The following is a 17885-nucleotide window of genomic DNA, read 5'->3' as shown; positions in this document are numbered from 1 at the left end:
TAGGGCAGTGGGGCAGACCCACTCATGTCTCAGTATCTTTCCCTAGAGAAAGCTCTTGTGAACAAACAGCTTTTCCAGACAGATTCCTGTGCTTAAACACCATGGGAGCAAGCACAAGTCTTCTGGGATTGTCATCCTGAGCAAAGAAGAGTCTCTTCATTCCAGGGTCATTGCACAGGAAGGGTGCACTGAAACAGGCCTTAAACATCGCCCTGAAGCATCCATGAGCCCTGAGATGGTCCATGGTTGGAGGCAGACTTGTATAGCCCCAGCTGCACCCTGTTATTACCCAGCCAAGCTGCATCTTCCAAGTCCTGGCCACATCTGGAATACCCTAAAATCCAGCTGTGAGCTGCAGGATGTGCTGGATAATATGTACAACAGCACCCTGTCCTGCCTTGGCCCAGAGAGAGCCCCTGGGTGCAGCAAGGCTCTTTGCAGCCCTGGATATTGGGGAACAGGGGAGTCGGGTGTGCTGGGGTTAAACCCATGACCCAGTACCAAGGACTCTGTGGCTCCTGTGGGTGATGGGAGCTCTCCAGATGTTTGGGCACCTGTGGCAGTGGCTGCTTCCTTCAGATGCTGCTGCTATTGCTTTTAAATTGATGATGCAATTGGGCCTTATTTAAAGCAACAGCTCTTTCCCTTCCAATACCACTCCATGATGGATATTGGCTCTGCTTCTCTCCCTCTCTTTCTCTACCTCTTCACCCGGTCTCAAGTGCCCAGGGATGCGTGTGGAATGACTTTCTACCCATTGTCAGGCACTTACAGTATCCCATAAATAATCTAATACTTGTTTGGTCTAAATGTAATTAAGATCCTTACTCCATGCTTGGCGACACTGACCGGCCATAGCGCCAGTGATTTATTGTGTTGTATTGTTTAGGGCTTTAATTGCATGCTGTAGTTTGGCACTGCACTGACAGCTTCTCCCAGGAATGATATGTTTACGCTGCAGAGGAGTTTGGGGTGATAACTGTATAAAGCAGTTTAATAACGAAGAGCACGCTTCTAATACAGAAACCTGTTGAAGGTGTTGCTTTCGGAGGCTCATTCTGAGAGCAGAGGATGAAGCTCCCCAGAGAAATTCAGCCCCTTTTCATGCACAGAGTATTTGCAGGCTGCAATTGCAGGGATTGTTACGGGAAATACTGGGAGAGCTCTATTTCCCTTCAAATCATTTAACTCTCTGGATCCTGTGGGTATTTAGTGAGGGCTTTTTGAGCTGGGTTGGCCACATGGTGATCAGTCATGTTAAATCACATGGCTGCGCTGCCAGGGCTGGATTGGAGAATGCAGGGGCACTTGCTGTGAATATTCATGAAGGCAAATGAGGAATCCAGTCCTCCTGGGCATGTGTGCACGCAACTTCGGTGTTGCTTTTGTGCCAGGAAACCAGCGTGGCACATTCTTGAGGTGACCCACAGCGAAGCCCCAGTGCTGCAGTTTCCCACTTGCTGCAACATCTTTGTGGTCCCTGGCCAGCTCTCTGCCTCTTGAGGCTCCTTGCTCAGAGCTGGAGCATCACTGCACATCCCTCCCCACGCTGTCATCCGCACGCAGGCAATTAAATTCGCCTGTTCTCAGCAGCACAAGGTATTTCAGAGCTCAGCTGGGGAAAGCCTGGGGTGTCCCCAGCCTTGCAGCTTCCCTGCGCTCCCTCTTGCATCCTCAGCACCTCCTCCCATCACCATCACTCTCCCTTATCAGCACAGCTTCCGAATGAGGACAGATACTGGCCTGCTCCTTTCCCAGGCTGTTCTCATCTGTGTGGTGCTGCTTCCATGGGGCTGCTGAAAAGCTTCTCCCAGTCTTCCCAGATAAGCAGGATTAAGCTTCTGCTTATTCCTTCTCCACCTGAGCAAGGGCAGGAAGGACAGAAGGGGGTCCTTATCTGTCTCTTATCTGCGGTGCAGCTGCTTGTCTCTGGTTGTGGAGGAGAGATGCCCCCAGACCCTGCTCATGGAGACACGTGTCTCTTCCAGTGCCTGACAATGACCTTCCTTGTACTAACAGGGGTCTCTCTCCTAACACGGGTTTCTTTTTAACTGCTGCAGATGCCTCTGGGGAAAACCTCCAGATACCTGATTGCAACAGATACTGAGGGAAAGCTACAGCAACCCTGATCCTTTTCCTTCACATGTATGCAAACAGATATGCTTTAAACCATCTGAAAACCACAACACACACTGCTCTTGCAGCTCTGCCTCCCCATACAGAGAAATATCATAGAATCATAGGCTGGAAGAGACCATAAAGCTCATCCAGTTCCAACCTTTGCTTCCCTTGCCAACCTCCTGGCCTCATCTTGGTCCTTTACACTAATTGAATTGAGCTAAAGCAAGGTCATTTGGCACCTGCAGAGCTGTTGGCCAATTCTGGAGCACCCTGAATTATCACCATGCTTGTACCTGTGCCAAAACTATGGATCATGCTGTGCAAAGCCTTGCACAGGCTTTTTGGGTAGATGGTATTGGTGTCCTTTGTAAAGTATGCTCAGGTTTACAAGTGCTGTGCAAGAACTAGAATGGCAAATATAGTTAGATATGGAAACCTCAGGGAGGGGAAGGGGGTTCTGATCCCCATGGATGGCTCAGCCACCAACACATGGGATCTTGGCAATGCCATGGCGAGGAGGTGTTGGGGCTGGGCAGTGCCCTGGGGGCAGTTCCTTGCTAAAGGATCTCATCAATCCAGACTTGGGAATGACAAATTCCCAGCTGCAATGAGTTCATGAGCTCACAGGCCAGATCAAAGCGCTGGACACTGGCATCAGCCCTCTCTAGGGAGGGTTGAATATCCACCCAAGTCCTGTGCTATGGGGCCATGCCCAGGCCTTGGCAGTATGTAACTGAGCCATCTTGTTCAACCGTCCACTGCACTGGGCAAAGGGATGGAGAAGTCAATCAAGATGTGGAAAAAGCACCCTGGAGCATGGACAGACTGTGGGGTCTACAAAGATGATCATCTCTTACCCCCTGCCACATGCACATGGGGGATCTGAGCCTTGCATTGAGCTGGATCAAGGAAAGACCATGGGATCTGGGATGTCTCATCACCCATTTGCTTCTTCTCTTTGTTGCCTTTTATTTTCCATGCCTCCAGCCCCAGCTGAGAGCACAGCACAGTGTGCCTGCAATCACACAAGGGCAGGCAGGAGATGCCAGAGCTGTTGCCATGTACCCTAAGGCAGTGGAGCAGAGGTGAGAACCCAGAGATGCTGGAGCAGGGAGCTTCGGGGACAGCTTTGGACTTGATAGCATTTTCAGGGTCTCCATGGGATCTGTGCCCTGGAGGGGTAACTTTGAATTGGAAACAAAGAGAAAAGGGGCTGAGGGAAGAGGAAATTCAGGCTGGAATACTGACACCAATGAGGTAGTGACACCGCATCCATCACCTCCCTACCCCAGGGTCGGGAGAGCTTTGGGTTTGCTTCCAGACAGCTTTTAGGAACCACATTTTGGCTCTTTGATAGATGTATGAGCATTGGCACGCATACACCTTCACACAGAGCCACTTCCTGTGCACATACATGTTTACATGGGCACGCACACTTGTGCACCCCCACAAAATCTGTGATAGATGTCCCCGATGCCATCAGGGATGGGGGGGACTCTGCATCCCTGAGCTCCTGCAGCCCAACCTGGGCTCCATCCCTCCTCCCTCCCTCCCTCCCCGTCGCACACATTAAGGGATTACACTGTGATCTTCTCCATCTCTCTGCCAATAGATTGCTTGTTTTTTGCCAGCCGATTTTTTTCCCCCAGCTCAAGCTTTTTCACTTCATTAATACACCCAGAAGGGAAGAGCAGCTGCCTGCATTGTCTGGCTATGAACATTTCTTGCGCTGCTGGATTTGTAAAACAACTGATTAAAGACAATGCAATTAATTATTCCTTGATGAAATAGTGGAAATTATCCTGAAAAATGAAGAAATTTAGCAGTGGAACATTAAATCCCCATAATTATGTCATTTCTGCAAAGGGGGCAGGGAGGTGATGGATAAAAATAAAACGCAGCCGCAGTGTCTGTGCCGGCGCCTTGCTGGGTGCTGTGGGACATGGTACCAGCTCCTGCCTTGGGTTGCTGCTATCCAGGATACCCCCAGCACCCCATGGAGACCCCTGGAACAGCAAAAAGCATCAGCTGAGCATGGCTGGGCATTGCAGAGCCCCTGAACACCAGTCCTAGACATCTGCCGTGCTCTGGGCTGGGTGTGAGCATCCAGCTGTGCTTACAGCAGCGGTGGGAGCATCCAGCTGTGCTTACAGCAGCATCCATCACGCAGCCCCCAGGGTGGGGCTGGGGGAAGTGCCCACACCCTGCTGCTGCCACCACCCCTGCTGGGATGGCCCTGGAAAATCTGAGATCCCTTGGAGAGGAAGCTGAGGACAAACCTTCCTCATCCTCACCCTGTTGGTCACAGAGGGGATGAGGCTTCAGCTCCTCCTGGAGCCACAGCACCATGTCCTGCCCTCAGTTGTAGACAGCACCACATGAAACAGAGGGACACCACATGTACCCCACATGGCTTGGTCCAACCTGGCCTTGAGCACTGCCAGGGATGGGGCAGCCACAGCTTCTCTGGGCACCCTGTGCCAGCGCCTCAGCACCCTCACAGGGAAGAGCTTTTGCCTAAGAGCTCAGCTCAGTCTCCCCTTGGGCAGGTTCAAGCCATTCCCCTTGTCCTGTCCCTACAGGCCCTTGTCCAAAGCCCATCTCCAGGTTTCCTGCAGCCCCTTTAGGCACTGGAGCTGCTCTGGGCTCAAGCGCACACTGAAGCTGGGTTGTGTTTCTCTCCTTAAACTCTGCATCCTCCCTCCACCAGCTCTGCCCTCCCTGGTTTCCTACCTACGTTTTCCCTGCTTTCTTTTGCTATCTGCATCACTGCCAGCCCCATGACTCAGGGAGGAAAGTCCCAGGCACCCCACACTGCTTCTCTCCATCCTCTCCTCTCATGTGTATTCCTGTGCTGGTTCATGTACCATCAGAGCAGGGAGAATCCTCACCATGGGAAGGGGCTGTGGTGCTGAATCCCACCCATGGTGAGGGGCTGTGGGAGGCAGGGGGCGCATAGGGAGAGGCTGTGCCTCCTCCGCACTCGCAGCTGGGGACTGTTGGTTTAATGTATTTATTCTATTCTGAGGTTTATCAAATGGGGACTGGAGCATCCCCGCTCCCAGTGTGCATGGAATGGGTCCAGGCCCCACTCACCACCTGCGGAATGTAATTACCAGGTGCGTTAAAGGAATAAATCTTCCAGGCACCGTTTGCTGTCGCTGCTGTTAAACCCATGGGGAAAGCCTCCATCTCTGCTCCGAGCTGCCTGTGCCACCACCATCACTCTGAGCCCTGCAGAGCCTGCACTGAGCTCACCCATCTGGGTCATCACCATCAGGGCATTTGGGACCAGTTTCGTGTCCCTCAGTCCTTCCCAGCATGAGCGCTGGACCTGCAATAGAGATCCTGGCCATGGCATGGATGCTGTAGGCTGAAAGAGGGGTGAAGTGAACAGATGCAGTGGTTTATGATAGTGAGCAGTAATGCAGGGGTTCGAGGATGGACAAGGATGTGAAGCAGAAGGCAGGCAAGAGACGACCAAAGGGATGCTCCTTTTAAAGCTTTGGTGGGTGAAGAATGGTGCTTGGGAGTGGAAAGGGTCTTCACTTTAGCCTTGGGAGACCAGACACCCTCACCATAGACCTGACATCAGGAATGGGATGGGTCCAGTGTGGTGACTTGCGTCTCTTTCTTTAGGAAAAGCACCTAATAGGATGTCTGTGCTCTTCTGGAAGAGGACACTCATTTCCCACTCCATTTTTCTTTCATCCCTTATTCCTCCCCACCAGTTCCTCTTGGTGGGGCTGGCTGAAGTCTACAGATGAAGCACTCACAAAAAGGAGTTTAGCCCAGAGCAGTCCTCAAACCACAGCCAAGCCCATAGTCTTACTTGCTCACCCTTCAAGGGGGTTCCTGGACAGGCTTTGCTTTCTGTTTATCAGTGCCTTTCAGAAAGATCTGCTCTTCTTGTGAGCATCAAACATGCTCCTTTTAGAGATTTTAGCTAGAAACAAAGCATGAAATATTAGAGTGATTATGTGCTGGTTAATATTTTGTTAATTCTAGTTAATAAGGAGAAAGGAGGTGATGGAAACATGGGCTTGAGGAGCCTGGGTGCTGAGGACAGCTCATGAAAATTGCTTTGCACCCATTTTCGGACCATTTCTACTAATCACATACCATGAAATGAGCGGTTCGCAAACACCCCATGGGCTGGAATTTTGTTTGCATAAACTATTCCGTGAACACTCGCAGATAACAAAGTCATTTGCAGAAATCGGGATCAGCTTCTCAGCAACTTGCAAATGGGAAATGAAAAACCCCAAACCTTCAAGGAATCGTGCGTGAGGAGCTTCTCCCTGCAGGACCGCAGGCATCTTCCTGGTGATGCAGATGGTCCTGGTGGTGCAGAAGGGCTGCATCACTCCCTGGTGCAGGATCATGTGTGGGGAACGGTTTGTGGTGATTGTATCCCCAAGCAAACACCATGGGAGATCCCTGGGGTGGATGGGGTGAGTAGGGCTTCAAAGGACCCTTTCCACCCATGGAAAGCTGTGTTGGATGGTGCTGGTCCTGCCCTTTCCTCTTGCTTCCCCCAGCTATCCCTGCTCCTGGAGCTGTTCTGGGGTTTCTATTATTTAAGAGTGAAAAATGCAGGTGCAGTATCAGATTGTGCAGCGATCCCAAAGCAGACAAATGGAGTACAAGGAGAAGTCAAGTTTTCAATCATCATTTTTCCTTAAAAAAAAAAAAAAAAAGGAAATGATATTTTTCCCTTCCAAAGAAGGGAATTTGATTCCACTTTTCCACATTGCAAATGCCGTTTGATTCTTCTTGCTAAGCCTTCAATACTAAGAGGGATGTGCTGATACCCAGACTACCACGTCTACATAGGGATGCAAAAAATGACCCACCCCATCTATTGGGTTCTATCTCCCTTGTGGCACTCACGCTGCTCCCTGTCCTGAGGGCACCAGGAAGGGTTGTGTCCTTTGCCATGATGGATGTTGCTCTGCAGGGGATGGAGCAGAACATTCTCTGCTTGGCTCCAACCATCTCTGGGTCTTGGCACAACAGAGCTGCCTCCGGCTGCCTGCACCACATCCTCAGGGATGGGCAACAGGGCAACGAGGGACCAAGAGATGACGATGGGGCTGAAAGCAGCCAACGCACACTGAGCACAAGGACCTCCTTCCTGCTCCTCTACCTGTCCCTATCCCGGCCAGCAGGACCCCATCCATCCACAGGGATCCCAACCCCCCTGGCATCCCAGCAGCTCAGACTTTCCAGGAAGGAGCTGAGCTCCAGGAATTAAAAGCTTTACAGCGAGATGTGACAAAAAGAGTGTGTGTGTGGGGGGAAAACCCCCTTCAAACGTGCCTCCTTCATCTCTCCCAGCACTTCACCTTTCCGTCGGCTTCAGTTATTTCACAGCCTCTGGAAAAGAAGAAGAAGAAGGAACAGAGAAAAAGAAGAAGAGAAAACCCGGTTAGGAAGTTGCTGAATAAATCATATCCCTTCCCCCCCCTCCTCCCTCCTTCCCTTTGTGCAAATCAAAGCCTGGAGCTGCCAGGAGCTGACAACGGTGCCCCCAGCCCCCGCCTCACCGCTCCTCAACGGCCCCGGCCCCGCAACTACGGGGGGAAGCCGCGATGGTTTCAGAGGCAATCACGCTCTGACAGCGCAGCCGGAGGGGCCGAGCTGGAGGCTGGAGCAGGGGGGGGACCGCAGCGTTGCGCTGCTGCCGGCGCTTGCTGCCTGCTCCCCGTGGGTCTTGTAGCTGGGAAGCAAGGTAGGGAACATGTGGGGAAGGCTGATAATCTCCGAAGCGCCTGTGATTAAGCGAAACCGGCAAATCGAGATGCTTCGACAATTAGTAGTGTTGGCGTGGAGAAAAACGGGAGGAATCAAAGGAGAACGGAGGGTTTGGGGTTTGGGTTTGGTTGGGTTTATTTATCTTACTTCTTCCTCCTCTCCCCCCTTTCCTTCTCCCATCATTCTGATTTCCTAAGCTTGTTGAAGTTAGATTCGGAGTGAAAACAGGAGCAGTCCCTGCCCCAAACCTCTTCTGCCCATCAGCCGTGTCCCACAAAGGGACAAGCACCATGCTTTGCTGAGCGGGTGCATGGGAGGTAAACCAGAGCTGCTGGTGATGTCTGACCTGGCTGGGAACTGCATCCCATCACTGCCACGCTGTTTAATTCCCCACCGCAGGGCAGGGGAGGTGGCAGTGAGCCCATCGCAGCCCATGTGCGCTGGCAGGGCTGGAAAATGGTCCTGTGCCTGCACCAGCAGGAGGGGAAAGCTGCACTGAAACGAGGACTGCACATTCCCTGGCTGCCCTCCTGCCCCTGCCTTCCAGCATGAGTGCCAGTGATGCTGAGGACATGAAGGAAGCTAATCCCAGCATGGCAGCTGTCAAACGCCCATGTCTCTGCACTGCTGTGTGCCCAGTACCCTCATCTGCTCCACAACACTGGCTGGGTATAGCTGGGGGTATCTCTGTAGAGCATATGGAGAGCTCAGGGCACCTGGCACCACAGCCTGACAGCAGCAAAAACACAGCCAGGAGAAGGGCATCTTGCAGGTGTCACCCGTGACTTTGGGCCATTCTCATGTTGTCCCTGTGCACAGCATCCTTTGAAAGCCAAAGCTGGTGTCTCTGTCACAGCTCTGCCTCACCCAGCTGCCACTGGCACCCCAAGTGTAACCCCAAGCAGCTAAGCACGCTGTCTCCCTGTGATGAGTTTCCCAGCCTTGCCCAATCTGTACCTTGGAAGGGCTCAGAAGCAGCATCATTCCAGGGAGGATGCAACCAATGTGCTCTACTTAGTGTGCAACCACCTTAACCTACAACCAATGCCCGGCTGACATTGGCTCTGCCCCTGTGCAAAAGCTCCCTACACGATGCTCAGTTTCCATTTCTCAAAGGCAGCTCGAGCAGCCCTTTGTGTTTTACTTTTTGACCAAGTTTCATTTCTTTCCCCTTCATCTCCTGCCTCTTTATTTGTTTAGAGCTTTATCTCTGGGATTCCAATTCCTCCTCGGGAGGTTGTTGCATAAGTAGCCTCCATACTGATTGCAAGGGTTTTAATTTGGTAGCTTTCATCTTAAGCTGTTTCTAAGGCACTTCCTCATTTGTTTAAAATCACCCTGCCTAAAGCTTGTGAACTGTTTTTCTCACTTGATACTTCCCAAAGGGCTGTGGGGCTTAATTAGAGTCCCTGCTCCTTTGTGGTTCAATGACAGTGTCTAGATTAAGTCAAGAGTTGCCACTCCACTTGTGTGCCCCAAACTTCTTTGCAGCAATGACATTTCGACATCTCCAATGTGATTTGGGACTCTTCACACTCAGGTGGATGCAGCCACTTGGAACTGTTCTAATGGCTTTGCAGCCTCCCTGTGTCCTCCTGGTCCCTGGGCTACCTGTGTGAGAGCCAGGGGCACACAGAACCCAAGGGGAGAGGACAAGGCTCTTCCAACCAAGGTGAGGATGATGCATCCAACAGAGAAAGACCCTTCTTAGGGAACAGGGGGGGAGGTTGAAGGGAGAGCAAAGCAAGGAGCATGAGCAGAGGAGGGAAGGGGCCTCCATAGGCACTTTTCAATCCCCTTGGTTGGTAACGGCAACCCTGGTTGCTCAGGATTGGCTTGGGATGAACGCACAAGGGAAAAGTCAGAGCTGCTGGAGGCCATCCAGAGCAAAGAGAGTGTCTGTAGGGCTGAGCCTCCAGATAGGGAAGGAGGCTGTAGGGGGAAGGAGAGCTGGCTTGGGGGGGGGCACGATGCACAAGCAGCACCACAGTCAAGGGTCCAAGGTGACCCTGTGGAAGCCCTTCAGGAAAGATGCCTGTCCCAGCTGCTACCTGAGCTCTGGCATCCCTTGCTCAGCAGGGGAGACCTCCTCTGCTCATCAGACCCCGACCCTTCTCCCTTCTGCCATCCCCCTTTCTCTTACGGGTCCCCACCATCCTTTTCTCCTCCCTGATGGTGCCTCCATGGTCAGGGTCAACCCCAGGCCAGCTCTGACATCCTTTGCAGTGGGGGTGTTTGCCTGAGCCCCACCTCTGGTTTACAGGATGTGATTTATGCCGATTTAATTGGTGTTGGTTTAATTGGCTCATCCAGCTCCCATATGTGCTGGGAAGGGGCCAGGGAGACCATTAAAGGATCATTACACATTACAAGCGTCTTTCTCCATCTCCTCTCTGCCACTCCTTTTCCTCCCTTACATTTTAGGGAGCCAGGACTCTCTGCCATGAGGTGGGAACCTTTTTTTGGGAATCCTGACTGTGGGAATCCTGTTGGAACCAGACAAAATGGTAACTTGTGCTTGAAGCCACATCTGCAGTGCCCAGTGCTCCCCTTCCCCACTGATACCCCCCCAAGGCAAGGGCATCTCTGCAGGGAAGACACAACCCAACACCAGTGACGGAGAATGGGATGTTATACTCTTGGGGAGCATGAAGGGAGGCTCCAGGATGTCAGGATCCCATGTGCTCTTCCCTGTTACATACAGAGCTCCAGGCTCTGCTCTCACACCTCAGCCCTTGTGGGCATCACCCTGATGTCAGCTGCTGCTCCTGGATGCAACCTGTCCCTACTCCAAGGCAAAGCTGCCATGCATCCGTTCCCTCCTGGCCCCCTCTAAGACTGGGGTGTAGAGCAAACCACCACTACCTTTCCCCTCCTGGAGCTGCTCTGATGTCCAAGCCTCTGTTTTGCGCACACCCTCCTGTTCACACACATCCGCAGCCCCTTTGCTAGTGTGCAGCATCCCCATATCATGACGCCTCCTCCCATTCAGTCACCTTTTCCACACTCCCTTCTACGCCTTACACCACAGCCAGCAACAGGGCTGTCCCCAGAACGCCCTTCCTGCCCCGTGTGCCTCCTGTATCCCAGGAACTGCCCCTCCTGCCAGCATCCCGAGGCAGAACCATGCACTGAGCCGGCTCCCAGGCTGTAAACCCCAGTGCAAGCAGTGCCCTGGTGCTGCACTGAGTGCCCTGCAGCAGCGCAGATGTCTTCTGAGCTAAATAAGGGAATCAGCCGGAGCTGTTAAGTTCTGTACCCTGCGGATGCTGCAGGGAAGAAAGTGTCAATTATGTGCATTATAACAGGAGCCCCGCTACGCCAGGCACTGCACAAGCACCGAGGGGAGCAGCAATGCCCTGGGCCAGGGATTCACAGCTCCCTGAGGGATGCTGTGGGCAAGGAGCAGAAGCTTTGGGCTTTGCCTTGACCCCTGGCTCCCGTCCCTCTGCAATTCCAGGACTGTGGGGCAGGATGCGGAGGTGGGGGTGACATTCCCAAGGCTGCACAGAAGGGTCCCTGCTCTGCCCTCCATAAGAGGAGGGTGAACGGAGGGATAACACTCATGGTCCTCCGGTTATCCCAGTGCTGCCGGTGGAAACCCAGTGTGGAAGGAGAGCGGAGCTGGAGCCCTGGAGCCGGGCGAGTGCTGAGCACGGGTGCGGGCTCTGCGAGGAGCTGGCTGGGGAGCCTGGTGCTGCTGCCAACTTGGCACGGCTCAGGCGGCAGCCCCAGTCCCAAGCCACCCAAGCTGTTGGGAGTGGGTATAAAACAGACCCTGCTGGCCGGTCCCCAAGGGGAAGAGCTGGCTTGGGCAGGAAACATCATCGCTGACATTTAAGAGAGGGGGAAAAGCGCCCAGTTGGCAGGCAGGGAGAGCAGCACCCGGTGCTCCCTCCTCCCCCTCAGGCCTGCAGTCCCCTTTCTCATGCCTCACCACTGGCTCCATCTCCCACTGCTGTTTCCCTTCAGCATCTGCAAAGCAGCCCACGGCTGCCACGCTCCTGCTATGGATGCTCACTGTGACTGGTGGAACTACTTGGTCCTGGTCCTCCCCAGCATCCCTGGAGCAGAGCCATCCCTGCGGATCACACTGTGCCAGCCACAGGATCAAGGGTGTTCCCATCCCAATACAGACATGCAGGGCAGAGTTGGCCAGGGATGGGAGCTGAACTTGGAGCTGGGTCCTGGGGCAGGACCAGTGCTGCCCTGCAAGGGAATACATGGGAGAAGGATGCTATGCACCAGCCTGGTTCTGTTTATGGAGGACCACAAGCCGAGGGTCCCATCCTTAAGCGACACCCTCCCTGCAAGTGAGCATGTGGAAAACCCCATTCCACCAGGCTGGGAGCCAGGGCAGCCTCCAAACTCAGCTCCCAGTGGGCGGCTGAGCCTGACTCAGTGGGAGCTGCAGCCCCGCTCCACAGACAGCTCCAGCTCCCCGGTGGGTGATTCACCCTCCTGCTGTAAGAGGAAGAGATGGGGCAAGCAGCTATGGGCTTCTCCAGACCAAGTGGTCAAACAGGAATGTCTGGGAGCATGTGATGGATCAGCTCTGTGGCTGTGGGGCAGTGGAGGTGAAGCCCCACCAGGCACTGTTGAAGCTCAGCCACTGCAGTGCCACACACCCTGAGGACCAGGCTGATAGAGGAAAAGCTGGATCTCCCCCTCCTGGAGAAGAAGGGAGGGTGGTTCGGAACAGGGATGCTCGGCTGGGTGTCCCCTATGGGATGCAGCACCAGAAGAGGGGATAGGGATGGGGTGGGCAGGTAGAAGGAGCACACAGGCAGGGGATGGGGATTGTGGCTGCTATGAGGGGCTGGAGGTATCAAAGCAAAACCCATCACTGCAGAGCCCAGTTGGCCCTGAGCAGCCAAAACCTCTTCCTTGGCAAACTCGCATGGTCAGACTAGAACTCAGTGAAGGGCAAGAGGGACATCAGGGCCCTGCTCACCACAAAGGGACCTGTTAGCATGAGGTGCCCTCATCCCACCATCATCTCAGGGGAGCATCAATCATAGAATCATAGAATCAGCCAGGTTGGGAAAGCTCTTTAAGCTCACCCAGTCCAACCATTCCCAGCACTGCCAAGGCCACCACTAACCCACTACACTGAGGCCTCGTCTCCACGCTGTGTGAACACTTGCAGGGACGGTGCCTGCAGCCCTGCCCTGGGCAGCCTGTTCCAATGCCTGAGCACCCTCTGGGGCAGGAATTGTTCCTCAGCTCCATCTAAACCTGCCCTGGTGCAGCTTGAGGCCGGTTCCTCTTGTCCCATCCCTTGTTCCTTGGGAGCAGAGCCCAGCCCCTCCTGACTCCATCCTCCTGTCAAGCAGTTGTAGGGAGTGATAACGGTGCCCGGTGAGAGCACCTCTCACAGTGCCCACTGTGTCGAGATGGAGCGGGTACCTGCGAGCACAGATGGTGAACTCCAACAGCAGCAGAATCACAGAGATCATAATTATCTGAACATAATGAAGGGTTTCATTAAATACACTTGGAAAACAACTCAGCAGCCTCACAAAGTTAAACTGCTGGTCTCAACTCTCCAAACTATTTAAAATTTATTAGCTTCCCCTGCGGGTCTCAAGCTTTTAAGTACTGGAGAATTCTTGAGAATAAGGTATTTTTCCCTTTCTTTCCCCCCATCTCTTTCCAATGCTTTTTGGCCTCACAAAAGTGTGTTTTTTTGGGGGGGACAACCCACCAGACTCCACTTTGTTGCTCTCTCCATCCCTGCAGACATGTTTTCTCTCCCACTTCACTCCCCATCACTGCTTCCCCTCCGCAGGCTGCTTTTCACTTGGGCTGCAGAGCACATCCGTTTCCAAAGGGATGATCAAATCAGAGACACCTGCACACTGATCCCCGCTAAATCCTGGGCTCCAGACTGCAGGTGGTTCTTGTTGCAAAGGGATTAGTGGGAGGCTGAATAAACCTGGGTTTGATCTAGTGCTAACTGGCATGGGGTAATGCCCTTGGCTAAGATGAGATTTACCGAGCTGTATCTCTTCATAATGTGTGTGGGGAGGCAGTGCTGGGAAGATACTCTTTCCTGCTCAGAAAGAGAAATTCCTGGGTTTGGATAACAGCAATATCTCGGTGCTGGAGTCCAATCTGGATCTGTTATTCCTAATCTCCAGTCTCCATTGGAAGTCCCGAACAACCTGCAGGAGGGAGACAGGTGGGACAGGAGATGAGGAGTCACCAAAGTAAGGGAGTTTTGTCATTCAAAGACGTTTTGAGCCTTGGAAGGGGGTATTTGGGGTTGATGTGACCGCAGGGATTGGGGGACAGTGACTCAGCTCCCTACCATGGTGCTGCCAGTCTGGTTTGGGGTGCAACTGGTGGAGGTAAAGGAGAGATGCTGGGAGCAAGGAGGGCACACTGCTGTCCCGGCAGGGCTTTGGCTTCTTTCCCTAGTGCCCCAGTCTGGGAGGTGGACCAGGAGCGGGAGCTGGGAGGAGAGGAGCACACATGGAGCAGGCAGCTGCTCCCCAGCCAGGGTCCCTCAGGCGCTGTGGCAACAGTGGCAAGAGGCGGGCATCAGGTGCAGTTATCTGGCAATGAGAGGGGTTTCCCTCCAGGAATTAATACGGGAGCAAAGCCAAGGCTGGGAGCAATGATCCGAGGAGGCTTGTCTGGGGGTGGTGTGCAATTCCCTGTGCTGGGTCCCTGCTCTGTGGTGCCTGCAATGAGCTGGCAGGTCTCAGCCTACTCCAGACCAGGAAAGCGGGGCAGCCAACACTTATAGGTAGAAAATGTCCTTAGAAACTGGGCTCAGTCTGTCCTACAAAGATATCATAGAATCATGGATTGGTTTGGGTTGGAAGGGACCTTAAAGCGCATCCAGTTCCATCCAGGGACCCCTTCCACTGGAGCAGCTTGCTCCAAGCCCCTTCCAACCTGGCCTTGAGCACTGCCAGGGATGGGGCAGCCACAGCTTCTCTGGGCACCCTGTGCCAGCGCCTCAGCACCCTCACAGGGAAGAGCTTCTGCCTAAGAGCTCAGCTCAGTCTCCCCTCGGGCAGGTTCAATCCATTCCCCTTGGCCTGTCCCCCAGCACCCAGCCCGTTCTGGCTGCAGGACCAGGATGCTGTGCAGAGGCAGGAGGCAGGGAGGGCTGCGTGCTCCTGGAGCACGATTCCCATCTTGGCTCTGCATCACTCCGCATCGCTAATGCTGCCCTCTATTTGTACCGCCTGCAGTGTTCCCAGCATCGCTACAGGATGAGAGAGGAGGAAACGGTGCCCAGGGACCCGCCGGGAGGATTTTGCTACTGGCCCCGAGATCAAGAGCATCATGAAAAGCCACTGTCCCTTTGTTAGAGCTCGCTAAAGAGACCAGGCTGATTGAGATGGAAAACAAAACGCTCCCTTCTTCCTCCATACACAGCCCTGACTGTGCAAGCTCAGACCCCTCGTGTGCACTAACACAGCTTACAGGCCAGGTTGGATGGGGCTTGGAGCAAGCTGCTCTAGGGGAAGGAACTGGATGAGCTTTAAGGTCCCTTCCAACCCAAACCATGCAAAGATTCCATGATTCCAGTGCAGACAGCTGGCTCAGGGGGCTTTGGGATCATTGTTTTCCTCTAAGTTGGATAATGCCCATGGTTAAAAGGGGTGTCCCACACCAGCAGCACCGCTACAGCAGGTTTCTGGGGGTGGCAGAAATCACTGTGCAGGGGACACCAAAGCCCTGGGTGACCCTGGGGGAGGCTCCTGACCCTACAGCTCTGCTGTCTCTGCTCTCCATCAGTCCTGCTGGGGTCCCAGTCTCCTTAAGGAGCAGTTCTGTCTCCCCATCCAATTCCCACCTCCTCATCCCCTGGGAGGCTCCAGTTGCTTTTGGAGCCATTCCCCCTCCATACTGCAGAATAAAAAGGGATTTTACTTATTTGTTTTGGTGTCCCCCTCCCCCCCCATTAAGTCTGTGACTAGAACATTGTGACTTTCAAGTTTATTCCAACTGTTTGATATTTTACATAATCGTATTATTTATGTGACAAGATTAGAAGTACTCTGCATGCTGACAGGCAACCAGCACACACGCGATCGCTTGCCAATCCTTCACGAATTTGCATTGTATTCCTGACTTCTTAGAGCCTGTGCAGATTGGAGCAGGGAGAGAGGTATGCAGGGAGACAGAGGGGGAAGGTGGAGAAGGCAGGAGGCAAGATGCTCATCCGAGAGCTGTTGGCTCCCTCCTGTCCTTGGAGATCTCTCAGCCTTTCCTGCACCAGGTACCCGGTGCTCAGCGCCTGTCACACTGGGGCTAATGGAGATACCTGGCCAGGCTTCAAACCCTTGGCCTCTAACAGTGAGTGCTAAGCACACAGAGGTGTTTGGTTTAATATCCCGCTGCTCGCCCGTGGGATACTTGATTTATTCTATGCCTGTAAACATTCATTTCACACCTAAACAGGGGCAGGTTCATCACTTCTGCAATCATCATTTATTCATGTCGGGAGGCTTGCAGGAAGCAGAGATAAATGGATTTCCGTGAAATTGGTGCTCCAGGCTGCTCGGGAGCCTCCATCCTTCTCACCGTGCTCTGGAGCGGGGTGAAAAAGCTTCCCTCTTCAGCTCCCCTACCCTGGTGCTTTGGCACAGCATCCTCCACAGAGCTGTGCCCTGCCTCGGGCCAGGATGCAGTGTGGATGGAGGGCTCCAACCCCAAAACCAGGCAGGAGACCCTGGGCTCCCTCGTTCCTGCACATCACAAGGTCTTGGTCCTGCTCATGGGACAGCTCATGCAGAGATATCTTGCTGTGAGTCCTTGATTTGCTGGTTTTCCCCTGCTTTAGGGGAGCTTCCTCTTCTCTACATTAAAGCAAGCATTTGCTAAATATCCTTCTTTCTGGGGATGTGTGTGTCATATCCACCCTTTTCCAGAGGAAAAATCCCTGCCTTTTGTGCCCCATGCAGAGGACAACGCTGAAAGGGGCTAGTGCTGCATGAGACCTCACAGCCATCCTGGAGACCACAGACTTAGGACAGAGCCTGGGACCTTTCTGTACCTTCCCATGTCCATCAGGGCTGGAATAAACCTCTTCAGTGCCTACAGGACATCACATCCCTGATGAGGAATCCTACATCCAGATGGCCCTTGGCCAACTGAAGCTCACCCAATACACCCCAGGATGGCAGAGCAAAGCCCAAACCACCAGAGATGGATGTGCCCTCCCTAAATAATTCATGGCTTGAGCTCATGCTTGGCTTCCTTTGTTATCTCGTTACGAATGAAAAACTGAACCAAGATTAAAGAGCTCTGGCTCCGTTTCTAAATTTATGGGCATTTAAAGCATGGTGTTGGAGTGTGTTGCTCCTCCGGCTGTTGTCAGGCTGATTCAGTGCAGAGCAGCGTGGGCACGGTGCTCCCAGCCAGCCCAGGGCATCACTGTGCTCAGATGTGTCAGACCAGGGTCAGCATCCTGTATGCCTCCAGGGATGAGTGGATCCAGAGGGCTCACAGCCATGTGGCCATTGGACTTTGTGTAGTCCCCATGGTACCCAGCTTCCTCCTCCTCACCCCGTCTATCCCACTGCATCTCCACCCTGCCCCTCTTTGCCACTGAGCATCCCACCTCCTGCCCCTGGCACTAAGCTCATAAACCTTGCAATGCAAATTGGCTCTGACTTGGCTTTGCTCTGCAGAGTCTCACCTTCTGGATGTGACCATTTCTCTCTGCCCAGCCTAGAGGGAGCAGAGAGGGCTAACTGAGATTTAGACCTTCAGTTTCTAAATGTCTGAAATTAGCTAAGATGGATCCACAGCTTCCCTGGCACCCTGTCCCCATGATTAATCACTGTCTGAAAGCAACGCTGGGCTCTCCCTGCCTCCTAATTCAGCCCCATTCTTTATGGAAATGAAAGCTGCTGCTGTGTCCAGCTCTGCTGATGCCTGGGGCACCAGCAGGAGCCCAGCTGGCTCTGTGGAATCACACTGAGGTTGTGGCTGCCCCATCCCTGGCAGTGCTCAAGGCCAGGTTGGACAGGGCTTGAAGC

General features: G+C 53.4%; 1 long non-coding RNA gene across 1 annotated transcript; it reads left to right on the top strand.

The window, feature by feature from the left end:
• The first annotated feature begins 13843 nt into the window (after positions 1-13843).
• LOC133212280 (uncharacterized) lies at positions 13844-17169 on the top strand. Its single transcript, XR_009725444.1, has 2 exons — positions 13844-14090; positions 16303-17169. It is a non-coding gene; the product is annotated as an uncharacterized LOC133212280 (long non-coding RNA).
• The last annotated feature ends 716 nt before the right edge of the window (positions 17170-17885 follow it).

This window comes from Neopsephotus bourkii, unplaced genomic scaffold (assembly GCF_033783945.1).
Source record: "Neopsephotus bourkii isolate Nb327-2 ecotype Australia unplaced genomic scaffold, CSIRO-AGI_Nbou_v1 NB_70, whole genome shotgun sequence".
In the NCBI taxonomy this organism is placed as follows: Eukaryota; Metazoa; Chordata; class Aves; order Psittaciformes; family Psittacidae; genus Neopsephotus; species Neopsephotus bourkii.
This window is presented reverse-complemented; position numbering and strand designations above follow the sequence as displayed.